Source organism: Piliocolobus tephrosceles, chromosome 12 (assembly GCF_002776525.5).
Source record: "Piliocolobus tephrosceles isolate RC106 chromosome 12, ASM277652v3, whole genome shotgun sequence".
Classification (NCBI taxonomy): Eukaryota; Metazoa; Chordata; class Mammalia; order Primates; family Cercopithecidae; genus Piliocolobus; species Piliocolobus tephrosceles.
In genome coordinates this window covers 26451321-26468478 of record NC_045445.1, presented here as the reverse complement: position 1 = coordinate 26468478, position 17158 = coordinate 26451321, and the positions used below count along the sequence as shown (strand labels likewise).

General features: G+C 35.7%; 1 pseudogene; it reads right to left on the bottom strand.

Annotated features, from left to right (window-relative positions):
• Positions 1-1604: 1604 nt before the first annotated feature.
• Positions 1605-12324, bottom strand: LOC111531541 (annotated as a pseudogene).
• Between the last annotated feature and the right edge of the window lie 4834 nt (positions 12325-17158).

Sequence of the window (17158 nt, the reverse complement as noted above, 5' to 3'; positions counted from 1 at the left end):
AAATTACCTCTGTTTACAGACAATATGTACTTACATGTAGAAAATTCTAAGGAATAAACATATACACAGAAACATTAGAGCTAGTAAACAAATTTAGTCAGGTTGTAGGCTATGAAATCAACAAGCAAATATCAGTTGTATTTCTATACATTACTAAAGACCAGCCTGAAAAGAAAATGAATTAATTCAATTTACAACAGAATAAAATCATAATTAAGAATGAACTTGAGAGGAACAAAAGTTGTACACTGAAAACTGGAAAACATTGCTGAAAAATGTCAAAGATACCCATATATGTCAAAATATATCCTTTATGCATATATTGGAATAGTTGGCATTGTTAAGATGACAATACTAAAAACGTGATATACAAATTCAATACATTCCTTATTAAAATTTTAATGGTGTTTGTTACAAAAATGGAGAAACCTGTGCTACAATTCAAATCTATTGGATTTTAAGGATTTCAAGGGACCCCAAATAACCAAATTAATTTTGAAAATGCAGAACAAAATTGGAGAACTCACACTTCCTAATTACAAAATTTACTCTAAAGCAACTGTAATAAAATCAGTGTGGTCGTAGCATAAAGATAAGCTTATATATTGATGGAATAGAGAGTTCAGAAATAAACCTATACATATATGTTCAATTGATTTTCAACAAGGGTGTCAAGACCAAACAATGGGAAAAAACAGTATCTTCAACAGTGTTGGAAAAACAAGATAGTCATATACAAAAGAATGAAGCTAGAAAATTATCTCATGCTGCATAAAAAAACAATTAACTCAAAATGAATAAAAACCCTAAGTGTAAGAACTGACACCATGAGATTCTCAGAAGAAAACTTAGGAGTAAATCTTCATGACCTTGAAATTGGCAATGGTTTCCTAAATATGATACTAAATGAATATGGAAAAAGACAAATTGAACTTTATCAAAATACATTTTTGTGCATCAAATTATAATGTCAAGAGAGTAGAAAGCCAAACCAATAAATAGGAGAACAAAACTCACATATATTATAGCATTGTAATATCTGGACTATATAAAGAACTCCTAAACTAGATGGCCACACTACACACAAGCCAATTAAAAAATAGGCTAAGGACTGACTAAATATTTCTCCAAAGAAGATATAGAAATAGTAAATAAGCACATAAAAATGCTAAACATCACTAACCATTATGGTAATGCAAATAAAAATCACAATGAGCTACCACTTTTGAATGGCTATTATTCAAAAAGCAAAAAACTAGCAGTGTTGTCAGCAAGGAGGATAAAACAGACTCTTACACTGATGACGGGAGTGTAAAACAGTGAGGGTACTGGAAAAGCACTCTGGCAGTCCTCAAAAAGTTAAAAAAAGAATTAGTAAATGACCCATAAAATACACTTATAGGTATATAAGCAAAAGAATTTACCGGGGACTCAGGTAGATACTTGTACAATATTTACAACAATGTGCAAAGAAAAATATACGGAAACATAAAATGTGAAAACACTTTTATTCAACATCCTGAAAGAGCCTGAAGGACAGTGGCGCCTCCCACTGGTGCTTCTGTGATCTCACCCATCAAGTTGTTCCCTGAACTCAAGGATCTTTAAAAGCATCTTCTCCGAACCACAGATGTCCCATAATCACTAAAATCTGCAGAGGTAACCCACATTTGTTTGAAACTGCTCAGAGAGGTCATGATGGATACACCAATTCACACAAAGAAGCATCGAGCAGGAGAAGCCGTAATTTTGATGTGAGTACCTTTGGAAGCTAGCGGTTCCAGTTCTTTCATAAGCCTTTCCTCTGGCCCAGAAAAGAGAGTGGTGCCCCCAGACAGTACAATCTCTGCAAAAACATTCTCTGGATGTCAGTGTCACAGTTCATGATGCTGCTGGAGGCCATTTTGGAGAGTCCCGGGCTGTGGATTCCCAGCTGGTCAGGGCAAAAAGAACTTTGGGCACTTGGTACAGTTGGTCCCCAATGTGGATGATGTTCCCATCTAGCAGTTTGTATTCTCTCAGGATGTCTCCGACCTCTTGCATAGCTTTTTATGTGACTCTAAGGCAATGTTGCACAGCTTCCCTTTGATGTTATTTACCAAGGCCTTGTAGAGTATGCAAGGAGAAGTATACCCACTAGCAAAGAGGAGCCAGGTGAGGTGCTCTATGATGTCCCTCCCTGTCACAAAGAGCCTGGTGACTGCACGAGGCAGGGAGTAACTCTCATAGATGTGGACAGCGCAAGTGACCCCATCTCCACTATCCACCATCAGGCCTGTAACACAGGCAGAGGCAGAGTGTTGCCACTGCCTGGTTAGACTAGTAGAAAGCAGGGACACTGAAGTTCTCACACATCATTTCTGCAAGCTTTTCTCAAATTTCTCTAGGGGTCTAAGAGGGCTCAGTCATGAGTATAGGCTGTTGACTGGGTTTTTTTTCTGAGCTCCCACTCAAAGAGATGTTTCCATAATTTCTCCATGTCATCCCATCCTGGTACCAGCCCACACTCATTGGGGTAGTGCAGATATAAGTCCTCCTACTTGTACAAGGGTTCTTGCCCCCTGAAGTACCTCTTCTGGTTGGGTCTTGCTGAAGGCATGTTGCATTTAGGATGTCCCAAGATGCAGTTGTTGACATGGTGGCGTCCAATCTCTCCAGACAGGCCGGCTTTGCAGAGTCTTGAACCATTGTTAAAAATTACAGCTGGCACATCTAATACATGTGGATTAAACACATCTGTAGCATGTTCTTCTGGACTTCCCCCAAATAAAGAAAGAACACTTAGGTTACTTTATGAGAAAACAGACATCTTTGTAAGTTTTAAGGCCACAGGGTTCCAAAATGCTCAGGTTATCACTCAGGCAGAGCTAGCTGGACACCTCCAATCCACCAAAATACCCCATCCTCAATCCCTGAGTCTTGTCTCCTTTCTATAGACCCAGGATCAGCTGAAACGATTTCAGGGATGATTGCCCTCTGTGTAACAATCCAGACAAGGTCATAATTGTCCTTGGTGAGCATCAGAGGGCAGGGGTCTTTGAGCAACTAGTACTTCCTAATTTGTCATATATGAAACCAAGGAAGGCAAACCATACCTATAGAGAGCTTTGATAAGTCTGTGACTCCAAAGAAGAGGTCTCTAGTTATATAACAAAGTGAAGCTGCCAGTGCATAGGTTTGTCCCAGAGTCCTTCTCTTTCTGCTCTGCTGAACTGCTTATTGTGCAATGACAAAAATACATTTCATTTTGAAGGAGAAAAACTAAGCACTAGATACAGGTGAATTTCTGATTTGAGATACCTGCAACTCAGTTCCAGCAGGCACTGAGAATGTACATTTTTTTCTCTTACATTTTCAAAAACAATTTTATTGAGATAATTTTACATAACAACCAATTTACCCCTTTGCATTATATAATTCAATGTTTTCTAGCATATTTGCTAATATCTGCACATTACAAAAGTAAATCAAAATATTTTATCACTAAAAAGAAACCCCATATTCTTTAGCTATCACCCTCTCTTCAAACCATCCTCCAGCTCCTTAAATGACCACTAATGTATTTTCCATCTCTATGTATTTACCAGTTCTTCTATTTCTTACAGTGCAATGATACAATATATGGTATTCTGTGACTGGCTTCATTCACTTTACGTAACGTTTTCAAGGTTCGTTCAATGTTCGCATATAACACATTTTGTTTATCCATCTATCAGTTGATAGACATTTGGATTTCTTTCACTATTTGACTACTATAAAATATGCTGCTTGAAACAATCTTATATATATTTATGTGTGAATTTATGTCTTCATTTCTTCCGGTTATATATCTAAAAGTGGAAAAGCTGAGTCATATATGGTAACTCTAAGTATAATTATTTCTGGAATTTTTAATCTTTTTCTCAAAGTGTCTGAGACATTTAAGTTCCTAACAGCAGAGTCTGTGAGGTTCTCCACGTTTGCCAATGCTAATTAATACATTTTTTAATTCTAGGGTGAGGTTCTCCACATGTTTGCCAATGCTAATTAATACATTTTTGATTCTAGGCATCATAGTAGGTGTGAAGTGGCATCTCATTATGGTTTAGACTTACATTTCATTGGTGACTAGTGAAAAAGGAAATGCAAATCAAAACCACAATGATATTACTTCACAATCACTAAGATGGCTGTTATAGAACAACAGGAAATATCGAATGTTATTGAGGATATGGAGAAATTGGAGACCTCATTTATTGCTGGTGATAATATAAAATGGTTCAGTCACTGCATATCTTATTCATTTTCTGCTGATATAACAAATATCACAGACCAGGTAATTTTAAAAAAATGTTTATTTGGCTCACAATTCTAGAGGCTGGGCAGGCTAAGAGCATAGCGCCAGCACCTAGTGAGGGTCACCACAGAGTGGAAGGCATAGGGAGAGAAAAAATTGGGACAGTATTAATCCTTTTGTCAAGAGCCCAGTCTGGTAATAACAAACTGATTTCCATGATAATAGCATTAATCTACTCATGAGGGCTTTACCCTCATAACCAAATCTTCTCTTAAAGGTTCCCATCTTAATACCATCAAAATGGCAATTAAATTTCAACATGAGTTTTGGAGAGGACATTCAAAACATAGTGCTGTCAAAAAAGTATTTTGGCAGGCCCTTAAAAAGTTAAACATAGAATTGGTATTTGACCTAATGATTCCAATCCTAGGTATATACCCACAAAATGAAAAGAAGTTACTCAAACTAATAATATTTTACAAATATTAATTAACAGCCCTATTGACAATAGATGGACACAAATGTCCATTAATGGATGAATGGATGAACAAATTGTGACATATATATATATGTGTGTGTGTGTATATATATATGAATAATAAGCCATAAATATAGTTTACACAGAACTTCTGAAAGATGGATAAACCTTGAAAATGCTAACAGAAACCACACACAAAAGGTTACATATTGTATGATTCCATGAAATATTCAGAATAAGAGTCTGTACTCACAGAAATATAAAGCTAATTGGTATTTGCCAGGTTCTGTCAGCAGAGGGGATTAGCATGTGATACAGTTTGGCTCTGTGTCCCAACCTAAATCTTATCTCAAATTGTAATCCTCATGTGTCGAGGAAGGGATCTGATTGGAGGTGACTGGATCATGGGGGCGTTTTCCCTCATGCTGCTTTCATGATATTGAGGAAGGCATCATGATATCTGATGGAAAAAAAAAAAAGTGACAATTTCTACTGCACTCTGTTTTCTGCTGGCTTATGAAGAGGTGCCTGCTTCCATTTTTCCTTCCACCATAATTTTAAGTTTCCGGAGACCTCTCCAGTCATGTGGAACTGTGAGCCAGTTAAACCTCTTTTCCTTATAAATTACCCAGACACAGGTAGTATCTTTATATCAGTGTGAAAACAGACTAATACAGAAAACTGGTACTGGGATAGTGGGATACTGATATAAAGATAACCTGAAAATGTGGAAGTGACTTTGGGCTGGGTAATGAAAAGCAGTTGGAACAGTTTGGAGTGGTCAGTAAAAGAAAAGATGGCTTTGGAAAGTTTGGAACTTCCTAGAGACTTGCTGAATGGCTTTGACCAAAATGCTGATAGAGAAATAGACAATGAAGTCCAGGTTGAGACGGTCTCAGATGAAGATAATAAATATATTGGGAACTGGAGCAAAGGTCACTCTTGCTGTGCTTTAGCAAAGAGACTGATGGCATTTTACCCCTGCTCTAGAGATCTGTGGAACTTTGAACTTGAGAGAGATAATTTAGGTATCTGGCAGAAGAAATTTCTGAGCAGCAAAGCATTCAAGAAGTGATCCGGCTTATTCTAAGAGCATGCAGTCATATGCATTCACAAAGACATGGTTTGGAATAGGAACTTATGTTTAAAAGGGAAGCAGAGCATAACGGTTTGAAAAATTTGCAGACTGACCATGTGGTAGAAAAGGAAAATCCATTTTTGGGGGAAGAATTCAAGCTGGCTGCAGAAATTTGCATAACTAACAAGGAGCCGAATTTTAATCACCAAGACAATGAGGAAAATGTCTCCAGGGAATGTCAGAGATCTTCGTGGCAGCTCCTCCCATCACAGGCCCAGAGGCCTAAGGGGAAAAATGGTTTTGTATGCCAGGCCCAGGGCCTTGTTGCTCTGTGTAGCTCAGGGACATGGTGCCCTGCATCCTAGCTGCTCTAGCTTCAGCCATGGCTAAAAGGGGCAAAGGTACAACTTGGTTCATTGCTTCATAGTGTGCAAGCCCCAAACCTTGGCAGCTTCAACATGGTGTTGGTGGGCCTGTAGGTGCACAGAAGACAAAGCTGAGCTTTGGGAACCTTCACCTAGATTTCAGAGGATATGTGGAAACTCCTGGATATCCAGGCAGAAGTCTGCGGCAGGGGTGGAGCCCTCATGGAGAACTTCTGCTAGGGCAGTATGGAAGGGTAATGTGAGGTTAGAGCCTCCAAACAGATTCCCCACTGTGACACTGCCTAGTTGAGCTGTGAGAAGAGGGCCACCATCCTCTGGACCCCAGAAAGGTACATCCACTGACAGCTTGCACAATGAGCATGGAAAAGACACAGGCATTTAATGCCGGTCCATTAAAGCAGTTAAAGAGGCTGTTCCTGCAGAGCCACAGGGGTGAACCTGCCCAAGGCAATGGAACTCCACACCTTGCATCAGAATGACCTAGATGTTAGACATGGAGTCAAAGGAGATTTTGGAGCTTTAAGGTTTAATGAGTGCCCTGCTGGGTTTTGAACTTGCATGGGGACTGCGACCCCTTAGTTTTGGTCAATTTCTCATATTTGGAATGGAAACATTTACTTAATGCTTGTGCCCCTATTCTATCTTTGAAGTAACTAACATGGTTGTTTGTTTGTTTGTTTTTACAGGCTGTCAAGCGAAAAGGACTTGTTCTCTTAAATGAAACTTTGGATTTGGACATTTGGGTTAATCCTGGAAAGAGTTAAGACTTTGGGGGACTATTGAGAAGGCATGATTGGTTTTAAAATGTGGAAAGGACATGAGATCGGGAGGGACCAGGGGTAGAATGATATGGTTTGGCTCTGTGTCTCCACCCAAATCTCATCTCAAATTATAACCCTATATGTTGAGGAAGGGACCTGGTGGAAGGTTATTGGATTGGGGCGTGGTTTCCCTCATGCTGTTTTCACGAGATCTGATGGTAAAAAAGTGAAAGTTTTCCCTGCACTCTCTCTCTCTCCTGCTGCCTTATGAAGAAGGTGCCTGCTTCCACTTTGCCTTCTGCTATAATAGTAAGTTTCCTGAGGCCTCCCCAGCCATGCAGAAATGTAAGTCAATTAAACCTCTTCTGTTTATAAATTACCCAGTCTCACATAGTATCTTTATATCACTGTGAAAAAGGGCTAATACAGCAAGTGAGGGCTTAATGTTAGTGCAATTTTCTTTAAGGGAGAAAAATATTTTGTAACTAGATATAGGAGGAGGTTGCACAACATTTTGCACCTTCATTAAAAATTAGCATGAAGCTGTTTACTAAAATGAACCATATATTAAGATATAAAACAGGTGGAAAGTAATTACCAAAATCTGAAATCATATAGAGAATGTTTTCTGACATTTAATTTGGAATTCAATATCAAAATATAGAGACAAAACAGGGGTTAAAAAACCCAAAAGAACATGTATAGTGAAAACATAACATGTATGTATATGTTTTCACATGTATAGTGAAAACATAACATATACAATTTTTTGAGATGCAGTAACAATAGAGCTTAAAAGGAAATATATAAATGCTAAATTATTATTTTATAAAACATAAAGATTATAAGTAAATATAAACTTCTATTTAATGATGCTTGAGAAAGAAGAAATTTAATGTTCGTAGTTGGAACGAAATAGTGAAGGAATGAACTAAAACAAATGAAACAGGAAATAAATAATTGGGACAAATATAAAGACAAACAGTTGTTCTCTGAAAATGTTAATACAATTATAAACATCTAGCAAAACTGATAATGACATGAGAGAGAAGATACAAACGACCAACATCAGGAATGAAAAAGGTTACTTCATTGCAATTCCTATGAACATTAAATGTAATAATAAAGGCATATAAACAAAACAGTGATGAAGTAGCACTATATACCTGTAAGAATGGCAAAGATCTAAAGCACAGAGAACACAAAATTCTAGTGAGAAAATAGAGCAACAGAAATATTCATTCACTGCAGATGGGAATGCAGATGGTACAGCCACTTTAGAAGACACTGGCAATTTCTTACAAAACTAAATGTATTCTTACCATAGGATCCAGCAGTCCCTCTGCTTGTTATTTTTTCCATATGATTTGAAACTTATGCCCATCCAAAAACTTTCATACAAATTTATAATTGCTAAAACTTGGAAGCAACCAAGATGTCCTTCAATAGTTGAATGGATAAATAAATAAATTGTGGTACATCAGACAATGAGATGTTATTCAGAGGAAAAAAATGGGCTGTCAAGCTATGAAAAGACATAAACAAACAAGTGCAAAACAGTAAGTGAAAGAAGCCAATCTAAAAATGTACATACTGTATGATTCCAACTATATGGCATTCTAGAAAAGGCAAAACTATGGAGATATTAACAAGTCATCTGTTGACAAGGGTTTTGGTGGAGAAGAAGGGATAAATAGGTGGAGCACAGGGTTTTTTTTTTTTTTTTAAGACAGTACAAGTATTCTGTATGATATTGTAATAGTGGTTACGTATCATCATAAATTTGTCAAAATGCATAGAATATACAAGACCAAGATTGAACTCTAATGTGTATAGAAACTTTGGTTGATAATGATATGGTGTTACTGGTTCATTCAGTGTGAGAAATGTATCACAGTTATATGGAACTTCAAAGGGACAGGTAATGTATTGCTGGGAAAGGAGTATATGGGTATTCTCTGTACTTTCTTCACAAGTTTGCTTGAAACCTAGACTATTTTTAAAAGATAGATTGTTAATTTATGCACACACACACACACACACACACACACACACACACACACACAAAACAACTACCGTGTCCAACATCAGAAGTGACTTGAATGGAGGTCTAGCCATCCAAAGGAGCATTGGACAGGTAGGAAAAATCATGTGACAGATCAATAGTACTCGAAGTTTGTTGCTTGATGTGTTTAACAAAACAATTTGTTATAAAATTAATTGTATATAATAAGGCCATTTTTGTTTTAAAAATATTTATAAAAAGTAATAATAAAGGAATAGTATATTTTTAGTTCAATTTTGATTTTAATTAACAATAATAGCATATATTTATGAGGTACAATGTGATGTTATATACATATATATGTACTTTGTGCAATAATTAAATTGGGCTAATTAACATACCTATCACCTCATATAGCTATCATTTCTTTGTTGTGAGAACATTTAAAATGTACTATTTTAGTGATTTTGAAATACACAATACATTATTATTAACTATAGTCCCCAGGCTGTGCAATAGATCACTAGAGCTTATTCTTCCTGTCTAAATGAAATTTTGGAAAATGGTATACATGGTTTTTGCCAATTAATCTAACAACTAGGTTGAAGTAAAAAAAATTCTTACAAAAACTATAGTACGATTATCTCAAAAATAAATAAATACTTTATATTTATTAACATAAATTAAGTTTATATTCACATCCCTTCCCACAAAGACAACTCCAGATCCAGGCAGTTTCACTCTGAATTGTATTAAGCAATGTACAAAAAGAAATAATATTTATTTTACACATACTCTGTGAATATATATAGACAGGAAACCTTCTCAATATATTTTAAGAAGGAAACAACTCTGACACCATACGCTGAGAAAGAAATTATGAAAAATGAAAATTACAACTTAATGTCTATCATAGCATAGAGGCATAAAGTCCTTGATATGATAACAGACATCTATAATGGATGGGTTAGACAGAGTGGTATGTAACCACAGTTTTTTACTTCTTTTTGCCATGATAAAGCTATAGGAATAATATGTATCATTATCCCACTGCAAACAACTGGAAAAATGACAATGAATTTTAAATAAAAGTTTTCAAACTTTAATTAATTGGTAGTGATGCCAGGAATCCCTGTGAAAACAGAAACAAATAAAGGTAGTCCTATGACAGTCCAGTTTCCTACCTGTAGTGAATTTCCTGGCCGCAGAGAAGAGAGGGAAAGTTCAGTTAGACTCCAATAGTCTTGATGACTTGAGCAGAGAGAATTTGGAGTTGAGAGGGCACAGGATGTCTACAATTCATGGAGAAAATCACTGGATTGATCAGAGCTGCATGATGAGAAAGCTCAGAAGACCTGCACAAGGCTCTGGATGAGTACTGATCTAGACATGTATGTATGATGAATGTAGAAGATTAAAAAACATCACTGGCAGTTTCTGGGAAAATAACACTCATATTCATCTTAGCAAATTAAAAATACATATAGTGCAATGTCATCCACATATTGTAGGTACTTGACATTTGGTGAATAAATAGATAAGCCAAATTATAATTACAATAAAAAGGTGGAAATTTAACTAGTCCACTCATTGTAGACTTAGGATGCTATCTTATATCGTTTTAATAATTGTACCAAGAATGTGTTTTATATTTCATCATACCATAAGCCTCTTTATTAAATATGCACTGATGGTGATTTTTAAGAAGTTGAAGGGAACATCTAAAGATTCATTTCATCTCATAGAAGGGTAAAAATGCAGTACAGCTAAAGATTTTGGTGGTTTGTATTCACAGAGCTTTGCTGCAGAAATAACAACAAAAGATAAACCAACAGTGTATAAAATAATTACGCTTAAAGGAATGAGTCCCCTGGGTAGCCAAGTTCTATACTAAAAAGGCTTGAAAATGTCAATTGTATCTCTACCTCAGCTTTCTCAACAGTCTGAGAACAGACAAATGTGATCACATTGAAGATGAGCTTAGCTGTCCTGAGAAAATGTTATATGAAGGCAAGTTATTTTGGCAAGTAATTCTTTTTCTTTAGAATAGAAACTCTCAAAAATCATTATGAAAGCTAAATAGATAACCAAATATTATAAATACATTCATTCAAATGCATCCAGAATAACTGTCATTTTCCCTTGATCTAGACACTTTTCATGTAGTAAAAAAGGTAGAATACGGAGTAAAACAACTTCTAACCCCACTTAACTTTTTCAGTCTTTATGTTTATTTCTGGGACAGTGATTTACTAAGAATCTAGTATTGTTTTTTCTTTCCTACAATTATCAATACCTCCTAAAATGGTGAGATAAATTAAATTATACTTTGGTTGAGCATCATTCTTTCCTTTGAATTTGTAGGTACAAAGTAACTGCACTTCATGAGAAAATTACCATTTCCCTAGGAATTATCTTTGTATTTAACTTTCTTCATGCAGTTTTTCATAAACACCATTTAAATAGAAACTTAGTAAAGTGAATGCATAGGATGAGATAACATTTGCAGTTTGTCCACACTTCTGTGTTACTCCCTTTTGTTGAATTCAAACATTAATAGTGAACTAATCTAATGTAATTGTGTACCCCCTAACTGAATACTACACGTAAAACACAATTCACCAGAAATATGTACTGTGTGGCAACAAAATTTCATGTATTAATGTAGTGTCTTACCCTCTTAATGTGTATGTCCTTAGAAATATAAAAAGGACAAAAGCATCAACATCAGATAAACTATAATAAGCAAAAAAGAGAAAGAAAAATAATTTTATTTGAAGATATATCACTTATTTATTATTCAAATAAGATACCTATTTTCTAAAAGAATATTGACTGTGTACTATGAAAGTATAATCACAAAGGATTTACAGTTCAACTAAAGTGATTATTTACCTAGAATTTAATATTGTTTTTCTTTGATCTTAAAGCGTCAATATTTAATTCTGATTATAAAATGCAAAATCAAGCCATTCACAGCATTTAGCATCCAACACGTGATGAGAAGACATTGAATTGCATTCATATAAGAAATCTCTTTTTGAGCTAACCATTATTTCAGTTTCAGTTTTTGATTCTTATGTGTTGTATAAATGATATCTCAGACTACATGGCAAATCCTGTCCTAAAAGCAGTAGATTTAGCAACAACCACACAAAAGGATATAAAATAATAAATTAGTATAAAACGATACTGAAATAAAGCTTAAATATTATACAGAGACATAGCAAGTCTACCTTTCCTACTTTCTAAGATCCAAATCTTCAGAACCATTTAATAAAATGTTAGTAAAATGTACCTTTGCATCTGCAAAAGATGTTTCATAACCAACAACTGTCATAGGCTTTGGACCAAGGAATGATGCTGGTAAGAATGATAAAATAGCCTCTACTAATATTATTTTTATGCTTCAATCTGTTTGGCAAAGTTGTCTTTAAGTCTTTTTTTATATTTTCTTATTTTCTCTTATGACTTATTTTTCATGTTACTGCAGATTAGACTTTAAAAATTGCAAGAAGAGATTCTTACTGTTGCATAGAAATACAGTTTCTTTCCGTATACTGATTCTGCATCCACAAATTTTGCTAAATTCTCATGTCACCTATAGTCATTTGCCTATAGATTATTCTATTTCTAAGCATATCACTGTCATCTGTGGCTAATTGAAATTCTATGCTTAGATTTTGTTTGTTATAGCTTTCTATTTGTTAGCTTGCAGCACAATGATAAAGAGGAGTGATAACACAAGACACCTTTGTTTCTTTCCTGAAATTAAAATGAATGCCTTCAGTTTCATTCCATTTAAGTATGATGGTTTCTATACAGAATTGTTTAATGTTACCCATTATTAGGATTAAAAAATCATCTTCCACTTTTTAATTTTGCTACAAGTTTTTTATAATGAATGAATGCTGAACTTTATCACATACTATTTGACAGTGTTTAATACCATCAGATTTAATGTGATATTTTTTTCTATTATTTATTAACTTGTTAAAAAACATTGATTGAAGTGCAAATTTTAAAACAATCTACATTTCTGATATAAACCTGATGAGGACATAATGTGTTATAGGGTTCGAATATTTTTGTTTTGAGTTTTAAAATATTTTGTTAATGATTTTCTCATGTATATTCATAAAAGAGAGATGCTTGTAATTTTTTTTGTTGAACTCCACTTATCAGGATTTGATATCAGCTTTATACATGCAGGCTTTATAATGTAAGTTGTGGAGTGTTTTCTCGTTATACGTTCTGGAATAGATTTATAAAACAGACTTAATTATTTCTTTTTTGTTAAACCTTTCTGTTATAATGGTTGGGCCTAGGGACTTTTGGAGAAAAAGAATTCCATTTTATTAAACCGATTTGAGTATAATTGACACACAATAAGTGAACATAGTTAAATATAAAGTTTGAAAAGTTTTACCTATGTATATACCCACAAGATCATATACAAACATAATGAACATATCTATCAATCCCAAAAGTTTGTTCATGACTCATTATAATCCTTCCCTTCTGCACTTCTCCCCTTACTCAGGCAACCTCTGATATGCTTTCTGTCAATACATATTACCTTGTATTTTGTGAAGTTTTACATATATGTAATTATACAATATGTACTAATTTTTATGAAATTTATTTTGTTCACAATTATATTGAGGTTTAGCCATGTTGTTACATGTACCAAAAGTTGAATGTATTTTTATTACTGAGTAGTGTTCTATTATGGTCGTGCCACTGTTTATCTATTCACCTGATGATGGACATTTACATTGTTTTCAAGTTTGGCTATTAAAAATAAGCTTTCTATTGATATTCTTATAAACATTTTATGTGGATATACACTTTAATTTATTTCATGCAAACATTTAAGAGCATAGTTAGGCATATAAAGAAATAACTGTCAAATTAGTTTCTATAGTGGTTGTGGCATTTTACACTCCAACCAGGAGAGTATGAGAATTCTAGTGCTCCACATACTCACAATAATTGATGGCTAGTTCTTTTAATTTTAGCTGTTCTAATACATATGAAATTTTATCTCATCAATTTTTTAATTGCATATCTATAATAATGATGTTGATCCTCTTTTCATGTGTTTATGCCATCAGTATATTTTTTATTAAATGCTCTTAAACCTGTTTATTTACTGAGTTGTTTTCTTATTAGTGAATTTTGATATTTCTTTATACAATACAGAAACAAGTATTTTATCATATATTTGAGTTGAAAATATCTTCTTTCAGTCCATAGCTTATCTTTTCAATTTTTTACGATGTTCTTCACAGAGCAAAGTTTTAAAGTTTTAATGAAGTTCAACTTATCAATTTGTGTAATGGATCATGCTTTTGGTGTCACATATAACAGATCTTTGCTTAACTCAAGATCATAAAGATTTCTTGTGTTTTCTTCTTTAAGTTTTATAGTTTAGGTTTCAAGTTTCAGTCTGTGAGCAATTTTTGTTTAGGGTGTAAAGAAGTATAGATCAGTATTTCTTTCTTGTATAAGGATATAGATATATAAGTGTTTCAGCACTGTTTGTTGAAAACGCTATTCTTTCCCTATTAAATCTCCTCAGTCACTTTTATACAAACCAATTGACCATTTATGTGTGGGATTATTGATAAATTCTATTCAGTTCCACTGCACTACTTTCGTGCCATTACGGATAAGTCAAATTGTCTTGATACTGTAGTTGTATCATGAAAATCAAAACAGTATTTCAATATTGATTTGACTTCACTATTTTTCAGTCATCGTCAAAATATCTACATTATTCCGTGAAACTCTTCCTAGTGAAGAAAAAAGTTGAAAATATCTATGTTGTTAATTCCAGATACTTTTGAAAAGATTAATCAACTCTTCAATAGAGAACATCAAACAGTTTATACCCCAAGACTATTTGAAACATATGCTTCAAATCCTTGCTTTGCTGTATCAACTAATCCTAAACTATTCTGTCTTGATCTTAACCTGATCCAAAATAAATCACCATGTTGAAAGACAAGCTTCAAACCACCAGATTTCAAAATCCCAATAAGCACTCTATCCTAACAAGTAAAAACCTAAACAAATTGAAATTAACATTTCTGAAATTCATCAGAAAAGTGAGGTCATAGGGTAAACTGCCACTTCAAAATTAGACAGACAGAAAAGCAAATACGGAAAATTACAATTTACAAGAACAAAACCCACAAGTATAAAATTCTATGGGAACTAGTGCCAGGATGTGATAACCTAAGCTATAACTGATAAAATACTGGAGGCTCAGTGTGGACAACACCAGTAGTATTTCAGAGTCACCCAAATTAGGTGGCCTTCACATATTTATGAGATTGGAGTGAGTCTCATGAGATCTGATGGTATTATGAGTGTCCGGCATTTCCCCTGCTTGTACTCACTCCATTCTGCCAACCTGTGAAGGTGCGTGTTTCTTCCTTGCCTTCCATCATGATTGTAAGTTTCCTGAGACCTTTCCAGCAGCACAGGACAATGAATTAATTAAACTTCTTTCCTTTATAAATTAGCCAGCATGAGAATGGACTAATACAATTGTTTACCTATATTATTTATGGAAACTCTGATAGTCATTATTGAAAGTTATTTTCCTGTTAGCCATTTATATAGCCTATGAATTTCAAGTGTTTATCTAAGTAAGAAACTTAAGGGTAAATGTATGGGTATTTCACCAATAACAGGATTAAGCTTTTTAAATTAAACTAACAATATTAAATGTCTCCTTATCAAAAATTACAGAAGCAAAAATAATTCCATTTTGAGCTGAGTTTATAATTTTAAATCCTTATGCCAAATTTTGACACCTTAAAATATTTGGTATGGATAAATATGAAATTACTTAATCAATAAATGCAAACAAAATGTATGCTGACATATCTCAAGAAATGTCTAATATTGTTTTACCAGTAACTTTAAAGAAAGGTTATTCCTGGCGGAGCAAGATGGCCGAATAGGAACAGCTCCAGTCTCCATCTCCCAGCGCGAGCGACACAGAAGACCGGTGATTTCTGCATTTTCAACTGAGGTACTGGGGTCATCTCACTCGGGAGTGCCGGACAATCCGTGTGGGTCAGCTGCTGCAGCCCGACCAGCGAGAGCTGAAGCAGGGCGAGGCATCGCCTCACCTGGGAAGCGCGAAGGGGAAGGGAGTCCCTTTTCCTAGCCAGGGGAACTGAGTCACACAACACCTGGAAAATCGGGTAACTCCCACCCCAATACTGCGCTATAACACCGGCACACCGGAGAATATATCCCACACCTGGCCGGGAGGGTCCCACGCCCACGGAGCCTCCCTCCTTGCTAACACAGCAGTCTGCGGCAATCTAACCGCAAGGCAGCAGCGAGGCTGGGGGAGGGGCGCCCGCCATCGCTGAGGCTTAAGTAGGTAAATAAAGCCGCTGGGAAGCTCGAACTGGGTGGAGCTCACAGCAGCTCAAGGAAACCTGCCTGTCTCTGTAGACTGTGCCTCTGCGGACAGGGCTCAGCTAAAGGTGCAGAAGCCTGTGCAAACGCGAACGACTCTGTCTGACAGCTTTGAAGAGAGCAGTGGATCTCCCAACACGGAGGTTGAGATCTGAGAAGGGGCAGTCTGCCTGCTCAAGTGGGTTCCTGACCCCTGAGTAGCCTAACTGGGAGACATCTCCCACTAGGGGCAGTCTGACACCCCACACCTCACAGGGTGGAGTACACCCCTGAGAGGAAGCTTCCAAAGCAAGAATCAGACAGGTGCACTCGCTGTTCAGCAATATTCTGTCTTCTGCAACCTCTGCTGCTGATACCCAGGCAAACAGGGTCTGGAGTGGACCTCAAGCAATCTCCAACAGACCTATAGCTGAGGGTCCTGACTGTCAGAAGGAAAACTATCAAACAGGAAGGTCACCTCTACCAAAACCCCATCAGTACATCACCATCATCAAAGACCAGAGACAGATAAAACCACAAAGATGGGGAAAAAGCAGGGCAGAAAAGCTGGAAATTCAAAAAATAAGAGCGCATCTCCTCCTGCAAAGGAGCACAGCCCATTGCCAGCAACGGAACAAAGCTGGTCAGAGAATGATTTTGATGAGATGAGAGAAGAAGGCTTCAGTCCATCAAACCTCTCAGAGCTAAAGGAGGAATTACGTACCCAGCGCAAAGAAACTAAAAATCTT